Source organism: Rhamphochromis sp. 'chilingali' (assembly GCF_963969265.1).
Source record: "Rhamphochromis sp. 'chilingali' genome assembly, chromosome: 2".
NCBI lineage: Eukaryota > Metazoa > Chordata > Actinopteri > Cichliformes > Cichlidae > Rhamphochromis > Rhamphochromis sp. 'chilingali'.
The window spans coordinates 62,261,600-62,280,721 of record NC_137930.1 but is presented as its reverse complement, the minus strand read 5'-3'; the positions used below and the strand labels follow the sequence as shown (position 1 = coordinate 62,280,721).

Here is a 19,122-nt window from a genome sequence, read left to right as displayed (position 1 = left end):
AGTATGATTACCAAGCAGAAACACAGCATGAGAGGAAAAATCAACAAATGTTAAATCCTGGACGTCACTTTCTCTTTGGAGTTATCAAAGACACGATGATCCACAAGAACACTTTGTTCTCCTCTTATGCTCCATTTCAAAAAATGACGCAGAAGACTGGGACCGAAAAAGGGCACAGAGTGGAATGACATTGGTGTCCTCGAGGATTAATATGACTCGCATTTCCTTCCATGTTTATATGAGTACATGTGTAACTGTGTGGGTGTGTGGATTTGTGGTTGCACGTTTGTGGCTGCATCTGTGTGTCTCAATAGTAAAAGTCTTTAACTCCTTGTGGTTGCAGCTCTGTGGTGTCATAGAATAGATGAAGACACAAACACCAACAGATGACTCAGAACACCTTGAGGTGATTCCCAATGGCAGGGAATTGAATGTGTCAAGAAAACCACACAGCTGTACATTCTCAGACTCTGAGAGTGGGATGTAGATTAACCGAGTGGAATACTTGAATCTGTAGACGGGGGCTGTGCGCTTGTCTGATTACTTTTGTGTGTTTATCTGTGTCTGCGCATGGATATGGGTCTCCCAACTCATACTGCCTCAATGTGTGTGGGAAGGAAGACTCATTTTGGCTACACTTTTAAAAGTCCGTGTAAATATTTTCTGGATAGCCTCCACGGTTTAGCACTTTAAGGCAGCGTAAGTGGCTCTGTTTACTACATGCCTTTATGACTGATTGTGCTACATGTGAAAATCCACAGTATACTGTACGTCACTTGATATTTACTTCCCAGTCTGTACATGGGGCATGTGCTGTGCTTCATGGTAGCACTGCCATGGATATGTGGGTATGTAAAGGTGATCTGATTGACAGAATACGATTTGAATCTCCAAAAGTTGATTCTGTTCATCTGGACGTGGCGTTTTGTGGGAGAAATACTATTTCTTTTTATACTATTACTACTATTTCTTTTATTATACTATCAAAATACTATTTGAACACACTCACAAAGACAGCAGTGTTATGTAGCTCCCCTTCCACAGATCTAGCTGCCTGGAAACCCTTCTGCAACTCCTCAGTGGTTAAAACCTCCGTTTGGGGTTCTCAAAGTTTTGGTGATTTCTTTGTTTAAGATTGCACTGGGCCAAAAATGCATTGCTTACACCTGTACAGTGTTAGAATAGTGTTCTGTCTCTTTTACTGTAAGATATGCATGTGTGCCTGATTTCTGTGTTTGGCATTCGGTGTGACAGCTAAAGAGTTGATGTGATGGGTTAGATAAGGGAGCAAAATAGGCAGTGTCATCACAGGCTGAGTGGGATTTTTTTATGTGTGCTGTCACTGCTTGGTATCAATTTGTCTCCTAAAGTGAATGTCAAACATGGTCGGCGGTTTCTGAATACATGCTGTAAATTTAGGAATTACACCACAGTTGCATGTGATTTTGTCTGGTATTCTAATGAGAGTTAGTATCTCCCACAGCTTAAGGCAGCTTTAGAGCAACAAGGTCCACAGTGGCCACAAAATAACTTAAAAATACAAAAAGAAAAAGAAAAAAGAAAAAGAAATACTGCCTCCCAAAAAGAAGAAAGAAAAAGGGTCACATGAATTTATGGACAAATTAGCACAAGTTAAAGGTAAAATCCTTTGGACTTTACCTTTAACAATGCACTTTGGCATGATTTGTTAAATGGACTGGTACTGATGCAGTGCTTTTGCTTTTCTAGTTTTAATGAGCACTCAAAGCACTCAAATCATAAACGCATTTACCTGTAATACTCATGCACATTTAACGTTTAACTGTCCAAGGACAGTGAAACAGGCAGGCCTTGCTCAGGGATTGAACTGATGTTCAGATCAGTAGATGATCTATTTCACCTCCTGAGCCACAGTGATATGGGTCCCATTGTCTCTCTATTAAAATATTTCTAACTTGATGGGAATTATCTGTTACAAGATGACAATGGTCCATCCATAGGACACAAGGGGTCACTGATGGAAATAAGAGTTTGACACAGGAAATCTGAATTAAAAGGACTGATAGACATATTGTATGTATTGAATTCAAAAGCTAATGTTATTTTTAAAATATACTGGCTGATGGTAAGAGGAGGCTAAAATAAGTTCTGAAGTCTGGAGCTGATTAATGGATATTTAGTTGAGGTATTTGAAGAGACCAGTTCTTTGTCTTAATAGAGGATAAGATAGAATAGCTTAGCATTTTAGCATTGGAAATTTCATTTCTAAGATACTAAAATGGAAATGATATTTCTAAAAACACAACTGCACAAGCTTTCTTGATGTACTGCTCAAAACTTTGTATCAGACCAAAAGAGAAAAAGCAGATAGGGATGGGCTGGGGGACCGACTAAGCGGTGATGTGCTGAGGGAGGAAAAAGGAGCAGGATGCCACCATCTGTTAGCCATATGCACGCCCCACAGCAGTAACATAAATCTCAACCACACTCAGCAATGCAAAGCTACATTCTGCCAGGCTAAACTTGTGCTCGCTAGCTGCATCAAGAGAAGTGTGCAACTCAGGCGTCATATAGATCGAGGATGTATATTCATTATATTGTAATAAAAGTTAAGCCGAAACACCATGGGTGGACTAAGACACTAAATTGGTCTGGAACAAGGTTTAGAAACATACTGGAAACCCTATCTCCAGTTGGGAACTAAAATATTGATGGGATGCTGTAAACCTGCTCAACGAGTTGCCAGCTAAGTAAGACTTAGTAGAGCAGTTGCACATTCTTTTTGAATATGCTACTGCTGTAGTGGACCCATAAATTACAGCTCCTAACTATTGGCTAGAAATTCGTAGGAAAAATACTGTGGCTAAGAAATGGTTGATTTAAAAGTTGTTTATAAAGGAAACGTTCTTCTGTTCTTCTCGTGTGGTCCCTTGGCCCTCCACTAGACTAGGAATAGTAGATGTGCAAATACACAGGGCACTCTCACACAAACACACAGTTACAGGTCACCGGGGTTAATGGCAAGCCCAAGCAGGGCAATGTGTGGATGAGTTGGGCGTTACTTTGTATTTCAAATGAGCTGGAACTCACAAAGTTGATTCTTCCCACCATCCTCGTTTATGACAGTGTGTCCTCTACTACAGTGGCAGTTTCATCTTCAGTGACACAGTTAGATCTCTGCATCAGCCATATAACAGTCTACATGTGTTGGTGTATGAAATTTGAAAGAGGTTGGAGGCTGATGTCTTAGTTACAGGTGAAATAGCTAGGGTAAAAAATGGAAATAGTAGGTAAAAACACTTCACATCTGTCTACTAGTTTCTATTTTTTGATAATTGGTAGTTGTTTTTTTTCTAAATCACTTTTTAACCAGCAAGGAAAACCGATGGGTTTTTGTTTTGGGATTTCCCAGAGAAAACCTGTTAAACACTAGGACAACATATAAGCTGTACACAGAAAGTCTGAACGCGGGAACAAATTTGCAGCTAAGGCTAGAGTAAAAAGTAAAAGGAGTAAAAAACTCTTCTCTGTTATTCCACTCTCTTGTCTTCTACCTCATCAATTTTACTTTAAGATAATAGGGGCCAAATAATGTGCCCATAGTGTGTCTATAACTATAAAGATCTCTTGTCTTGTCTCAAATGACATTTAAGTAGTACAATCACATGTCACTCAAATGAAGTTTATGGAAAAAATGGTTTCTAATTTTAAGTGGAATTTTATTCTATAAAAAATCTCATACATGTGTGTGTATTTAAGATTTTGTACTATATTAAATTAACTATATGAAGCGAAGGAAACCTGCTCTTAAAAACAAATAATTTCCGTCTTTCGCATAGAGAGACATTCTTTTGGCTTTTTTGGTCTGATTTCATGGAACTTTAGATCGATTGAAATCATCACTGGTGAAGAAATGATATAATAACATAGTGGCCAGAGATGAGTCACCACTAATTTCACGTTCCCTTTCAAACCCACTGTTCAATTGTACTGTTCAAGAGCTGCGGGCAAGCTGAGCCCAGCCAATATGAGGGCCCAGTCCTGACATCACACTCATGCAGTGTGACAGATGGATGGGGGAGAACGCTCCAGAAAAAACATTTAAAAAACAGCAGCAGAAGCAGAAGTTTGACTCTTCTTATATCATTCGCTGAGCTGTGATCAGCAGAATCGGTAAGAAGGTGGCATCTTGTCAAGAGGTCTTGCTTACTAGGCAGTAACACAGTGACACGCTACAGTTACTTTAGGATAAGGAAACCATAACATAATCACAGTCCTACAGAGCATCATTGCTGTATGTCCTTCATCTGTCCTTCATCAGCATGCGTCTTCTATTAGGCTACAGAAGCCACAGCCAAAGTGGCAGCTTGCCTTATCCTCTGTATATGAAGCAAATGAGGCAATGTCATTCAGAAAATAATTGAAAACTATGGGGAACGCTGCTCAGGGACTGTTGGTCTGATGTATTGTTCCAGTAACTTGGGGAGACTGTTGATTAATTCCCAGTATTCCAACTACATTAACAAAATAGCCAGCTGATGAAAGCATAGCCATGCAAAGCTGCTCACCATTCAGCTGGCTATGCTCCAGCAGCAAAGTCAGTCAGCTGCCCGGTGGCCAATTAATCCATGTTTTAGCTCTTTGCTGCTTACTTTAATCATCTTTTCTAGATGTTGCACAAAAGTTATAAATAGAATTCTTTATAAATTGTGGAGAGATAAATGGTTTTCTTTGGCATCCGGATGGGCTGATGTAGCCCGTCACATGCTCAGTCAGTTGATGCAGGACAGTGACAGCTGTGACTTCCTGAATCTCAACTACTGACTCTGTTGCCAAGCCAGACTAATGGCATCTGGAGCAGTGTGCTTCCAAAGCAGTGTGCCGCTGATAACATTAGGTTCTTTTTAAACCAAGAGTCATTAGGTGTATTATGTTAAAAACGCTGTTTGAAGTTGTATGGAGCATCGTTAAACATGTACTGTCCAACCAGTTTAATCTGCTCCAGAGTCCCTGCCTAGTAGCATCGGATTGCTACTGAGGGATTTCTTTGTTATTTAACATCACTTGGTGACATAAAAAAGATAAATAGAGTGTGTAAATGCAAAAGTGTGTAAATCTAAAATTAAACTAACCACAGGAGAATGAAAGGAACAACACAAAGCAAACTTTTCTCTCTGCCATATCAAATAAGCTGTTCATTAGGCATTTCAAGAAATGATCAAAGGAAAGTTAATGAAAGACATACAAATGTCATGGTAGAACTGGCTATCCCGTGTGTCTGTCTCACAAAACGCATAAAACTTGTTCATCTTCCTTCACTCTGTCTTTTTTTTTTTTTTTTTGCACTTCTACTTCTTCCTTTCATCTTCAGCCAGACGCTTTTGGACATGTAAGATGTAAAAAAAAAAAAAAATGCAGGAAGGAGAAGAAGAAAGAAAGGACAGTTCTAAAGGAATATGGCTCGTATTAATCTGGAAATATTGCTTTACCTCATCTGAACTAAATTACCGGTCTGAACTCGCTGTCCTCAGAGAGTAGGCAGATTTCCACCGGCAGCCCAGATGGGCAAGGAGTGGTCGACAGATCTGTCACCATGACCACAGTGAGCACATGAACCCCTGGTCTGTCAAGCTCTGTTGCTGTCCTTTTATACAGCGGATCAAAAGTGTTTCTTTGTTATTGTTGGGCTTGGATTTTATACTCAGGGGCAGCATCTCTGGAGGAGAATCCAGAAGTTTTTAGACTCTTTCTCTCTCTCTTTCTTTGTCCTGTTTCCTGCTATCTTTGTGGCTTTGTGAATGTGTATTCTTAAGAAACCAAAATTCCTATAAGTAAGGACATGAAGGTCCTGAGACATGATCTATTATTCTAAAACTATTAAAGACATAATGAAAGTATGGTGTTGTTCAAGCTTACCAAGGCTTGTGGTTTCTACTGGTAAGGAACAATGCCAGGTTGGAATGACCAGCAGCCTCTCTCACTGCCATTATGAGGGATATAAAGCTGCGTTTTGACACACTAGGAGTGAGTACTAGGCCATTAGCCTGCTCTTACCCATAACCGAGCATAAATTGGAGATAGAGAGGACCCTCGGAAGGGTGACGGTAGAGCTGGGCGATAGAACGATAACGATATGTATCGCGATATAACTTTTACTCGATAGAGAAATTAAGCTATCGCGATAGACCTCGCCGCTCTTGTCCTCTTAAAAAATAAAAAAAAAAGGTCAGCCAAATTAAGTAGCGCAGAGCCGAACCAATCACAGCCGCAGCGTCACGTCGCGTGACTTGTTACGTACAGCACAAGTGCCAAGCCGCACCTGTGTTTGTTTGGGAAGCAGCCAGCGGGTAATGGAGCCAGCGCGTAATGGAGGAAATGAGTGTGCCGACTAGAAAAATCAACCGAGCGTGACCGAAGAGAAAACAGATGATGGTTCCAATGCCGGAGAGATTGTCGAACGGAAGAGCCATAGAAGTTCCGTAGTGTGAAGGTATTTCGGCTATTTCAAGTCTGACAAAAAACAGAGTAGCGTGCACTGTAAATTGTGCCGAAAGCAAGTCTGGAAATACAATAAACTGGTGCATGCGTCACACTGTGCGCCACGTTATTGTTTCGGTGAAATGAATTTCTACAATACTGTTACTGTTAATTCTACTCTCTGCAGTGTTTAAATGCTTACATATACACACACAGTTACTGTCCGTCCACACATACGACTCGGTTCTGCTTCTATGCCCCAGCTTTGTTTACTTTTTCCCACCGAGGCTTCTAGACTTCTGATTGGCCAACATTTCTGCACGGTTAGGAATTTAGCGCCACCTGCTGCTTTGGCATGTTCATAGCAGCGTTTTCCTTCATTTCTGCCTTTATGTGTGGACGGGATTCTTTTTTAAAACGAAAACGGAAAATCTCCGTTTTCAAAAATACCCGTGTACGTGTGGACGTAGCCTCAGTCTCTGACTGGAAGCGCTAATTCGTCATTCGGCTTTTGTCAGACTAAAGTAACTGTTAAAACTGTTTGAAAAGCTCAGCTATACAACAAGGAGAGATTGAGAATTTCCTTTTAGTTCTCAGTTTATTTGATATTGACAAAAGTTAGTCAGTTTTGTCTGTTATTCTGTAAAACAAACTAAGATTTATTTTTAGAATTAATATTTTGTTTCTAAGTGGAATTGACAATTTAGTCTGTTTTGTTTGTTCTATTTTGAAACTTAAACGCTTTAGCGGCTGCCTTTTGTGTAGTTTGCAATATTTGCCTTTATTTATCTGAAAAAGTCTCATGTTCCTTAAGTACATCTACCCTGTTGAACTTATTATGAGAAATAAATATTTAAATCAAAACAAGCTGCTGATTATTTCACATTTTACTTGTGAGCAACGGCACATTTAAATCTTACAAATATAGTTATTTGGCTTATATCGTGATAGATATCGTTATCGACTGAAATGAAAAAAACATATCGTGATATGAAAAAATCTCATATCGCCCAGCTCTAGGTGACGGTCAAGTGATACCTGTATGACACATCAAAGACCAGTGGCAGTCAAGCAGCACTTGTTCCTACAATTGCACTGTGGTAAGAGAGCACTCTGTTTTTAGTGGAATGGTTTAGAATTGTGAAAAGGGGCTGAAATGATGCCCTCAAATGACAGATATTGTTGCATCACTCCACTGTTCTCACCTGTGTAAGAATACTCAAGAGAGACTTTCCTTTCATGTGTACCTGTCCAACAGACGAGGCAGCAAAGGAGGAAAATCGACCTGTTTTTGCTCCTACACCAACTCCAGTTTTCACTGTTAAAATTTTTTTTACAAGACAGAAGTATGCTGTGATTTATCTCCAACGATAATTTTTCGTGAAAGAAATCATAAATTACCTTGCAGATGCCCCAGACAGCAGTTTCTGATAGAAACCAGCAGGAATGTTGCTGTCTGTGTGTGACATGCAAAAAAGGTGCTTCTCGCGTTTTGGTTACAGCTGCACAAACATAATGAGCATGATGGGGCGGCTTAATGAACAACTGATGCAGCTGATCAATTATAAAAGTGAATAATATCATTGAAATGGATAATAGAACTGTAATACTTATATTAATTATTACTGAAGTTATTATTACGTCGGTTATTAGGTCTAGGTCTATGTTTCGTATTAAAAAAAAATATGAATATAGCAAATTACATTTGTTATTATTAATGTCTTCATCAAGAGTCATTAGCTCTGATTCCAACGGTGATGATAATATTTTCCCACATAAAACATGTTTTACACTACATGCATAGCCAGAGTTAAACAGAATCAAATTACAAGTGTTTGAAAGCTGTAAAGATTCTCATTATTCATTATGTTTTCTATGATCTCCAGATGTGATATGGAAATAGGAGTGTTGTTGTAGATCTGTTGAGGACGGAATGTTTGGACAGGTTTTTGACACAATCTTCAAAATACTAAAGTTGAAATGTGATTTCAGACAGAAAGCAGGGCTTGCATGACGCATGAGAATTATTGCTGTTAGTGTGGTAAAACTGTTTTCAAAATCCAAATACATGTTAGGGGTACAGGAAGAGGCTCCAGCAAAAAAAGCCAGCTTTCACAGTTCATAGACGCAGTAACCATTTATGGACGTGGTTCATTCAGAGGGACCAGATCAAAACATCGATTCATGCCTTTTAGTACAAGACTTTCACAATTATGATACATATCAGTTAATAGAACAGATGAATGGAGGAGTGGTATAGAAGCTAGGTTGTGACTGTCTGAAGCACCGCATTTGATGTGAGCTGACCAGAACATGGACAGTAGGACTATGAAACCCATCTGACAAGTTCTGTCCTCAGATGAAGTTGATAAATTTATTCGTCTCTTTGTTGAGAGGTCCCTCCACTCATCTTAGTGAAAAAATCAACACCATGTCATTGCAGTTTGATGTGTCAAAATATATCATAGCTCAAATTTACCATTGCTGCTGTTTGTCAGCTGATCTGAGAGCTTTATTTTTATTTTTTCTCATCAAATTTGCTCCTGCCACACAGAGAACAAAGATTTTTGCACACCCCTTCTTCATCCAAGTCATTGGTTCCAATCAGTAGCTCCTATGTTTGTATATTTACCTGGTTTGCCTACAGGTGACCTCTGACCTCAGGAAACACAACTCCGTGGGAGAGAGAAATGTTCCGGTGACAGGCCCACTCGTGGGCGGCAGAGCGGTTTTATACTCAGACTGGCATTATCTGCATCTCCTGCTCTGCTCAAAAGGACAGGGCCACTAAATATACCCTGTAAGGCCTTCCCAGGCTCCTCTGGGCTGGGGAGATGCAGCCACCGCTTGGGCCGAAGGCCAATGACATGGCTGCCGACCTCCACTGAAAGTATTTTTAAGGTCAATTACAGGGTACAGTGCCTTTAGATGGCCGACTGGTGCTGAGGAGGCCTCATATTAAAGGTTTATGTGGAGAAGGACCAGAGAACTTTGCCTTTGCTCACCCCAGCTCCCATTGTTACCACACACCCACTGAGACAGTGCACCCAGAAAGATTCCTATGGTGATATATGTCATATATGCAAGTGTTTTGAGTATGTTTATGTGAGTGTTTTCTCTTGCAAAGTGTTTCAAAGACAGATCGTTATTAAGTATATATTGTGACGAGTCTGTCAGTGGCTCATCATTCTGGAATGTGTTTTTACTGATAATGTAGTTTTGTAAAAATGATTATTTATGCATCTGTCAGTGTTATCTGGAAATTGTTGTAAATCCCGTTGTCATTTAAGGTTATGTTGTGGTTATTGGAATTTTAACTGAAAAGAAGAAACTCTAGCCTTCTAAACTGTAAGCACTTTTCTTGCATTGAAAGCTTCCTCCATGCTAGTGTTCCTAGGTAAATGTAAAAGTAATTTTTTTAAGTCTGTATTGGCAACAACAGTCACATGTCCAAATAGCCACTAATTAAGTTATTCCACAAAGTGAAAAAAAACTTTCTGGATTAACTGAACGCTTCAGTCAAACAAAACAGTTTTGTTTGGATGAAGGATGAACTATTACAACAACCATCAGTATTTAAGTATTGTTTTAACTCAGACTTGCAGCTTTTCTTTATGACCAGAGTACTGATTATGACATCTTATAGTGGCAATTAAAAAATCATTTGAGACAACCTTTATAATGCACATTAACAGATACAAACAGATAAACAGAGCTTGGTCCTCATTAGGCTTATCTTAATATTCCCTCACACATACACTCACACAAGCCCCATTCTCTTTACATAGGCCACACACGCAGACCGCCACAGCTGACCGACACTTGATATAAATGAGCATCCAGCAAGATGCATTTGGTTTTTTTCATGATTCATTCCAACACGACTACACTATGCCATAAATACAGGCCTGTCAAAATGTGTTCTACCCCACAGAGAGGGGAGTGGTGTGAGGTACAGTAGACACCATTCACTCTGTGTTTGGAAGGGGCAGAAAGTTGGAGTTGGTGGCTTTGGTCTCCCTGAAGAGTAAGGTATTGATGGGACAAAAGTGAGGAGAAGGATTGAAAGGCCCATTTGTGAGGGTCAGTCATCTCTGTGTTTGCTATGCTGTGGCTCTGGTGCAATTCAATGGACGCTCTATCCACCCGACCTATTTCAATCCCAACTCCTAAGTCAAAAAAATAAAAAATAAAGACACTGCAACTCAAAAAGGTCACACTTATATTCATTTTATCCTAAAACATAATCACTTAATCATTTTAAATCAGTTGCCCTTCAATTAAGTTCAATAAATTCTTTCTAGAAAGTCCAAGTATAGTTTGTCTTTGTGAACATGATCATAAAATTGTTTGGGTTTTGTTCTGAAATTTTTAAAAAAAAACTGCTTTAATTACAATTAATAAAAGACCTTTTCAAATTAAAAAAAAAGCAGTTATGTTTTTGTGCGGAACTGGACTGTAGTTCACGTGCGGTCACAGTCCCACAGTTATGCTTATAGATTTATGAAATGCAATCAAGGCGGGTCAGCCCACTGTTTTAGTGGTCTTATCGTAAACATACCATGGGCTGTGTGAGAAGTGCTGAAATTGTCACAGCATACCACCATATCGGTTTAAATTGCCACAGCAGTCAAGGCTATAAGAGCCTGAATAAATACTATTCCATTCCAACGGAGTCGTTCTTATTATTAGCAATCGTCTGGATTTGAATTACCCATATAAAACAGAAAAGTAAATCAGTGTATTGTATAGGTTGTGTAATCCTTACCATTTCTTACAGTGCTGTGCAAAGACTTCAGTCACATTTCAAATCTGAATATTTTGCTTTTATTGAAACATCTGCAAAAATACATGAAAATACAGTATATAAGGCAAAACAGAGTTTGCACAATTCTAACAAACTTGAAAGTCAGTATTTGGTAGGACCACCTTTATTCTTCGACACAGCCTGAAGACTCTCAGGCAAGTTTTATTGCTTCTTCTTTTGATGTCGGCAGCCTTTTTTCAGTTCTCTGTCAAGATGATCCCATACTGCTTCAATAATGTTGAAGTCTGGGCTCTGAGGAGGCCAATCCATGATTGAGAGTGTTCAATTATCTGTTTTTCTATCCAGGTTTGTTTTTACTGAACTGGTAGTGTGTTTGGGATCATTGTTGTGATAGAAAATAAAGCCATCACCAGTCAGATGTTTTCCAGATGGTACTAAATGGTAGATCAATCAAGAAAAACAGATATTTTTGCATTCATAAATTCATTTTTTACAAAACCTCCAATACTACTGGCTGAAATGAACCATGACAAAGCCTCCACTCTGTTTTACAGACAGATACATAAATACATACATTTAATGTTGTACCTCTCTCCTGAACTCCTCTGTGCATATTGACAGTGATATAAACTACAAATGTAAAATTTGGATTCATTATCCTTGTAAAATCTGTTGCCATTGATTTTCATTTTTTGTGTAATTTGGCATACAGCCACTCAGCCTTTTGTCTCTGTTTCCCTTCCTGAAGAATGGCTTCTTTACAGTCACTCTTCCACTGAGACCATTTCTGACGAGGCTTCAATGAATAGTTGTTAGATCTGTTGAAGGGCCTGATCCTTTGTTGGATTTTTTCCTGTTTCTTAAGGACATGACTTTCAGATACATTCATCTTCTGTTGATAGTTTTAAGCCTACCACTTCTTCTTTGTCTTCTGCTTGGCCAGTTTCCTCATTTTTAAGGTCACATTGCACAGCATGCCAAGATATGCCAAGTTTTCTGCTAACAGCTCTTTGGGAATTACCTTGTTGGTGTGAAATACTATTTTATGCCTGTAAAACTATGTTTTCTTTGGCATTTTTCATAGATTAAGCAAAAGACATGGGAACTATTAACTGTTTCTCAAGAGCACTTTAAAACAATTACCAGAAAGTCTGGCTTTTTGGAAACAAAATATCAAGAAATGAAGGGTGACACAAGGCTTTTGCACAGTACTGTACACAGAGTATTTTCCATCCATCCATCTTCTTCCGCTGAGTATTAAGCGGAAGAAGAAGCGGAGTATTTTCCATGTGGTACATATATTGAAATTGTTTTAGTCAAAAATAAATATGATTATAATTTTCAGAATCTTCTGGTAACTAAGTTTTGAAGTAGATTTGAAATTATTCTGTGCTGCTTCTTTCAAGGACGTATTTGACTTAGAATTAAGTTCATATATAGTGATTATGTCTACCTTTGCTCTTTCAAGAACACACTTTCTTCAGCTTTCCCTCTTTTACTTGCGGTGCACCTCATGACGTTGTCTTCCTGGGAACATCATCACTCCTGATCGACATGATGGGGCGAGTACACATCGCCAAACTGCTAAGTCTACACTGGCTGGGGTGCCCCATGTTTGCCCTGGGGGAGAGCATCTGCTCTTGTCTGCTGGGCTCTCTCGGTCAGAAATGGCACACCATGGTGTGATGGACTCTACCGGTCACTGTTCATCGGCATTGTAGGTGTGAAATTCCCAGGAATCCCCAGTACGGCTGCTTCAGAGTCCAGTAGTTGAATCAGAGAGAGGATGGGAATGGATGTGTTAGACCTTTTGGTCAGACATCATCACCGTGTCTAACTTGAAACCCACAGTCTAATATTTCTGGGGCCCATTCTTGCCTCAGGACATAAACTTACAAAGCACTCATTGAACTAGTCTTGGGTTTGTAAAATATTTTCTTTCCTGGTTGTTAAGTTTTAATGTAATTGATTTTATAGGACATTTCAGGTGTCTAACAGTCAGTGACTCATGGAATATACTCACCACATGTAGTCAGCGCCTACACTCAGTGCCCTTAATTGACAGTTACAGGAGCGTTGTTGGTGGTGGTGATGGGGAGGCCTTTCATTGGGCCTCTGGGTGTGTCACCAACATGACCTGGAATAACCCAGTTACTTTAAAACCTTACTGCAACTGTGGCAAAATCGGGTTGCAGAAATAATTTAAAAACTTGGAACCAAAGCAGTGTTCTTGCTATTACTTCACTGAGATGCTGGAGTCCAGTGACGCTGTCTTAGCTTTTACAGTATACAAAGCACTCAAGGGTTCATCTCTTCTTTAGCTGTTAAGGTACTTCGATGTCAAGTTACCACATGTTAATTGAGTACACCAAAACAGTGACACACAGCCAGGGAGCAAGATCTCATTCAACATTAATCTTGCCATGGTTAAACCACTCTATCCTCTAAAAGGCTGAAAAGAAAAGCTACACTGTATATTTAGGGGAGGTGAATTTACACATTTTCCCCCAATCTATGTTTAGTTTTAGGGAACTATTTTTAGTAACTTTATTACAGTCAGTCAATAAATCTGTGCATGCAGAATTACTGCTAAACGGTCAAAAGTTTTATTAGTTTTTTGACCCAGGTGTTGCTCCAGTCAGGAAAGCTAGAATCTTTTGTGGTCACTGTTAAAAAACTCTAATAAGCATCAGCATTGTTTTCTCTGGGGTTTTTTTTAGTGACACACAGAAAGAAGGACCATTTAGAGACCCCAGACGGTTGGCAGGAAGAGGATTTGTGTACTAGCGGAGAGTTTAAATTGAATTCCCCGTGTGGGCAGCTGGTGGTCTGATATGCACAGACTACAGGGCTAGGTTTGAGCAGGCTCCACTCTTTTATATACATTCATCTTACAAAGCGGTTCTCATTGAAGTGACGTTCAATTTGACATGGCTGTTGGTACCAGATTGGCTGATCTGAACATTTCAGGAATTGCTGATCTACTGGGATTTTCCTGCACAAACATCTCCAAAAATGCCTAACTGATGTCAGTGGACAATGCCAAGCAGGGGCGTAATTTCCAGGGGGGGTTATGACCCCCCCAATAATCAGACCCAGCCAATATAACCCCCCTCCCCCCCAATAAAATTATGAATTATATCTTGCATAAATAGGCTGTTGATTTTCTTTACTCATTTCAGTTATTACCAGCAAAATAGTTGCATGTTTAATCATCTGGGAATTTACAACATATTTATTTATTTAGACAGAGATCTTGACCCCTCCAATGTTCAGCACAAAGTTACGCCCATGATGCCAAGACTTCTATGAGCCAACAGGATGGAACAACAACTCAAATAATTACTTGTTAGAATCATTGTATGCAAAAGAGCAGCTCTTAATACAATTACAAGTCTCTTAATACATGCTATAGATGGACTACAGCAGCAGAAGACAACACCAAGTGCCACTCCTGTCAGCTGGGAACAGTAAACTGATGTAACAATAGCCTTCAGATCAGGCTTATCATTGTCTGATCTGACGAGTCTTGATTTTAAAATTTCGCTGGTAGCATTGCAATTTGACCGTTTCAATAGTGTGGTGGATATTTTCTTTGCACTTTTTGGGCTCCTTAGTACCAATTGAGAATCATTTTAACTCCAGAGTCTAACTTAACATTGTTGGCGACCATGTCCTTACTGTTTCCATCTTCTGATGGCTGCTTCCAGCAGGATAATGCACCATGTCACAAAGCTCAAATCATCTCAGTGAGTTCACTGTACTCACAGAGTTTCCACACTCACTCAATCCAAGAGAGCACCTTTGGGATGTAGTGGAACGCAAGATTCACATCATGGATGTGCAGCTGACAAATGTGCAGCAGCTACGTGATGCTATCATGTTAATATAGACCAAAATCTCTGAAGAAATGAGACAGTTCCAAAAGCAAAAGAGAGTCCAGCAAAGTATACCTGTTAAACTGTCAGGTGAACATTATCATTAATTTAATTTACACAATCCTCTCTTCTTAAATTGGGTAAAAAGCAACAGAAATTATGTTGTTTATTTTTAGTCTAATGAGTTGTAGGCCATGTCTGACCTGTACTAGATTAATAAGTGATTTAAATCGGTGAGATGGGATTTACAATTTGCTGTACCAGTCATGAAAACAAAGGGCACAGAGGTTTGTCCTCTTTGAAACAAAAAAGAGGGAAGAATGTGAGAGTTGTTGTTACTGCTAAACTTTGCCGCACTGCACTGTACTGTATTTACACCACAGCTCTGTAGAGCCCCTAGTGGCTAGGTAGGATGTTGAGTGTATTCACGTTCCTAAATACCAATTTTAGATCAATCATATCTCTCTTTTTTTTTAACTTTCTCCCTCTTTCTTTCTATTTATATTTCTCTATATCTTTCATTTTATTGTATGGGTTTTTGCTTTTTTTGTTTTCTGTTGGCTGCAAAGTCTGATGGCAGCCTGTCGTGACACATCTAATTTTCCTTATCGCATGACCACTTTGTGCTATTTTTATCAATTTACCATCTTTAGGGTAATGACCATACCTGATTATATTGCAGACAGTAAACAAACAGCAGCTTTCAGATGTTGGATTAGTCTTTTCTTTATCACCAAAGCCTCCGATTAAAGACATAAAACACCACAGAAAGGCTGTCCATGTCACTGGTTTTGGAGGATTAGTGTTTCTTAGCAATGAAGTACACAGAAATGACTTTGTCTCTTCTTTCTCTGTCATTGCTCTACCAAACCATTTTCAGCTGTCTCAATCCCCAGTCTCGTGTCTGAGTTTTCACAGCCTACAATGAAGGCAGCCCATAACTTTAAGTACTGTTTTGTGGACCTGTGTAAATTTGACACCATTATGCCACTGAGAGGGTCTGTGTAGGTGTTAATGTTAGCATGGGAGATTGCCAGAGATCTGTATAATGCCTGCTTACCTCATCATGTGCTGACATTTTGGTCCTTCTGCTCTGCTCCAAGATCTCTGGCTGTCTTTTTTGTTGTTGTTGTTGCGGTATTCATATTTGTCCCAGCTGCTCTTTTGCTTATCCCTCTTCCTGTTCCTGTTCAAGGAGCTAGCACTGTATCTTAGAGCGCTGTCCTCTTATTTAAACTTAATGCCTTCTTTTTCTGCAAAGGTAAATCAAACTGAGGCCAACAGATTTGCCAGTAGTGGTGGATGTAGAGATGTCCTGTGATGATGTCTTTTTAAAAAAAATAATAATAATTTTAGCATCAATGTTTAACTTTCATGCTATGATCTTGAAGTTGGCATGCAGCAGCTGAACTTCCACAGAAACCTAACTAGAAGTGATTTAAAGTATAATGTGTTTTTTTGTTTCTGAAGTCTCTATTACCAGTTGACTTGAACCTTAATTTTAACCTTAATTTGTTTTAGTGTACTTTTCTTTCACTTTACAGCCCCCTTTTTCTGCCACTGCCCAGTTTAAACTGGCAGACTTGGCAGAGCAAGGTTTGTGTGTGGTGGCACTGGGGGCAGGGTGCAGAGCTTGCCTGGGCTGACTGTACCCAGCCCCTCATAATTACGGACAGTAAACAGCTAGTGCTTTTAGGTCTGATTTTCCCTGTCTCATGGGGAGAGAGTTCACTTTGGCATGAGAAAAAAAGGCAAAGAGGATGAAAAAAGGGGAAAAGACATTCTGAAGGTGGACAAAAAATGTCATCCTTATTCTTGGTGATGAATATGGAAGCAGTTTGCAAAGAGTTATAAACACACAGACAGTCATTGTGCCCACCCCCAGAACTTAACACACACACACACAGTCATAGTCCTTCCTGAGCAGCAGTCGTTTGATGTGATCTTATAGTAAGTCTTAATTAAAACTTCCAACACCCCCTGGTTAAGTATGTGTTTGGTCTTTTTCCTTCACTCCCTGAAACTGTCAAACTGATCACCTATTTTATGTCTCTCTCTGTGTCTGTGTTTTTCTTTCCGTCTGCCTGCCTGTCTATGTCCTTCCCCTGTCTCTTTCCACTATTTCTAAAGCGAAGCCCTTCTGTCCTACACCCAATACTTGGTCTAAATTTACTTTTGGTCTTCCTTCTTTTCTTTCTTCATTTTAATTTCCTAGACATTTAACGCAGTCACTGGCAAACTCTCACACTTTATTTCTCCCTATTGCATTTTGAGGTTTCACTGGCAGAAGTTGAACTGATTTTGCGACATTATATTTCATTCATAAGGTCCAAACTAAGCAAATAACTCTCTGTGTATTCAAATGATTTGCTGTATGACATCTCTGTTTCTCCATCTTCTTCCTCATTGCTCTTTTTCTCTGTCCGTGCACTGCACGGCACTAGCAGGCGGTGGGACTGGAGGTTTTCTTTGGCAGCCTGCTCCCCCTCTCTTGGCTGAGACAGGGCCTGTGCTACTGGCTGGGAGTGTGGAAGGGAAGCAGGGAGGTAGTGAAGGCAGAGGGGAGGGAGAGAATGGGCTTGGGAGGAGAGAGGCTGGAGGGGTAGAGGCGTGGTCTCAGCTGGTAATGAAGTCTTCTCTTTTCATCTTCAGAAGGCAGAGTGGGAGCGAACGGGCCCGGGGTCTGCGCAGCTCCACAGCCTTCTCTGCCTCTAAAGTGTGCTGAGCGCTGCTCCGCTCTGCGCTGCCTGTGCCTGTCTCAGTTCCCGTCTGCCACAGCTGAGAGATACAAAGATACCAAGACTGAAAGAGACCGCTACAAACATGAAGCTTTTCCTTGCATCGGCTCCACAGCGCTACTCTTGAGGTAAGACTTCCTTCTTTATGTGCTGCTCCTGACCGTGCCTTGCTATGTGCTCTGCTTTACTGTCCGTCAGTCTCTGTTGATTGTTGTGGTGGGGGCTGGGAGGTGGGGGTGTAAGGGGGCCTGTCCAGGTTAAGTCACTCCCACTTTCATCATGCATGTGTACGTGTGTGCACGTGTTTGCCCATACAGTATGACCAGTTGTGGGTAGCTGTGTTTTGGCTCATGTGAGATTGCACCTCTGAATATGCAGCATGTGTGTGTTTGTGACTTTGCACAAATGAATGCAGTCAGCGTCAGCAGTGAAAGGTTTATGTTAATGGTGACAAATGGGTTGTAGCCATGCAAAGACTGTGGCTGAGGCACACATGAAGGAAACAGGATGAAGTGGCAGGCATTATTAGAAAAAAAAAACTTTGGAAAAGTAAGGTGAAAGTGACTATTCTGTAAGAATGTTTTGGTTTTTTAAAAATTGCTTTGTTTGTCAGATGAACTTAATATCACTCTTTTTACTGCCCTTCTGGGCTAGTGTTAATGTAATATAGAGCCATAAAGTCATTTTAAATGAGCTGCTAAATGGTGTGGTGTTACTGCACCTGAGTGTTTGGCCACATGTGGATATTTATTTATTTGCACTGTTTATTGCTGTTGAATGCAAAAGGCTAGTGGGGCCCATCTCTGTAAATAAAAAGGACAGCAGGCACTCATCTGCAGCCCAGTGACACCAGGCTTTGAAGTGATTTCAGTGGATCTGTCCTCCTCCCCGCTGGGCATTTCAGATCCGGCCTGCAACTCTCTTACTTTCATCTGCATTCCCTTGGAAATCCATCCATCTGTATTCTTTCACACACCTCCTTCCTGATCCCATTCACCCCATGAGTTCTTGCACCCTGAAACCCCTCTGCGAGGCCTTCACCTCCTATCAACACCTCCTGTATTTTCATAGACAGTATTCCTACTGTTTTTATTCTCCATCTCATCTGACGAGCTTCCAGGGAACGGGTCTTTCCGATACCTCTCCCAGAAAAAAAAAAAAAAGCTAAGTGACTTTCCATTAGTTTTTGCTAGGCCATGAGAATTATGGTTTCCCAAATGAATGGTGTACAGGAGCCTAGCTTAATTGAAAAAACACAAGCATGGTCTGCCATGAGGAGACG

The 19,122-nt window shown here is 40.1% G+C and overlaps 1 protein-coding gene across 1 annotated transcript in view; it reads left to right on the top strand.

Moving 5' to 3' along the window:
- znf469 (zinc finger protein 469) overlaps positions 1-19,122 on the top strand; it is a 62,988-nt gene that overhangs the window by 4,550 nt on the left and 39,316 nt on the right. Inside the window, exon 2 of the mRNA XM_080875746.1 lies at positions 17,755-17,968. The gene's annotated coding sequence lies outside the window, so the exon portion shown is untranslated. The remainder of the gene's footprint in view (positions 1-17,754; positions 17,969-19,122) is intronic.